This window comes from Poecilia formosa, unplaced genomic scaffold (assembly GCF_000485575.1).
Source record: "Poecilia formosa unplaced genomic scaffold, Poecilia_formosa-5.1.2 Scaffold562, whole genome shotgun sequence".
Taxonomy (NCBI): domain Eukaryota; kingdom Metazoa; phylum Chordata; class Actinopteri; order Cyprinodontiformes; family Poeciliidae; genus Poecilia; species Poecilia formosa.
The window spans coordinates 11,430-11,860 of NW_006800501.1; positions in this window are offsets into that span (position 1 = coordinate 11,430).

Genomic DNA, 431 nt, shown 5'->3' on the forward strand with positions numbered 1-431 from the left:
TGCTGTACTTTAGTGTTAATGAACAGCAATTGACCAATTTCACCAGTTTTTAGCAGTTCCAGTCTGGACCAAAATCCTGTTGATATTGGAGAACCAGGTTTCATTGACTTGTTCAAAAACTCCAGCTAAAGTGGAAACTTCATATTAAAATTTCTAAATTGATCATTTCCCTACTGCTTATTGATTTTCAACAAGTTGTACAACAATATTTTGTCCTCTTATTATTATTATTTTTAAAAACTTATCTTTATTTTTTCCTAAAGCATTGAAAACTGTGTGGTTGCCGTTCTTAGAATCATTATTGAATTTGAATATCTTTTTTTTCTGAAGCAATTGTAGCATATCTGTGTAAACAGTATACTATATTTCTAAATAACTGGAAATAGATCATGACCAACAAGGTCATCAATGGGCTAGTTCTCAGAAGTCAA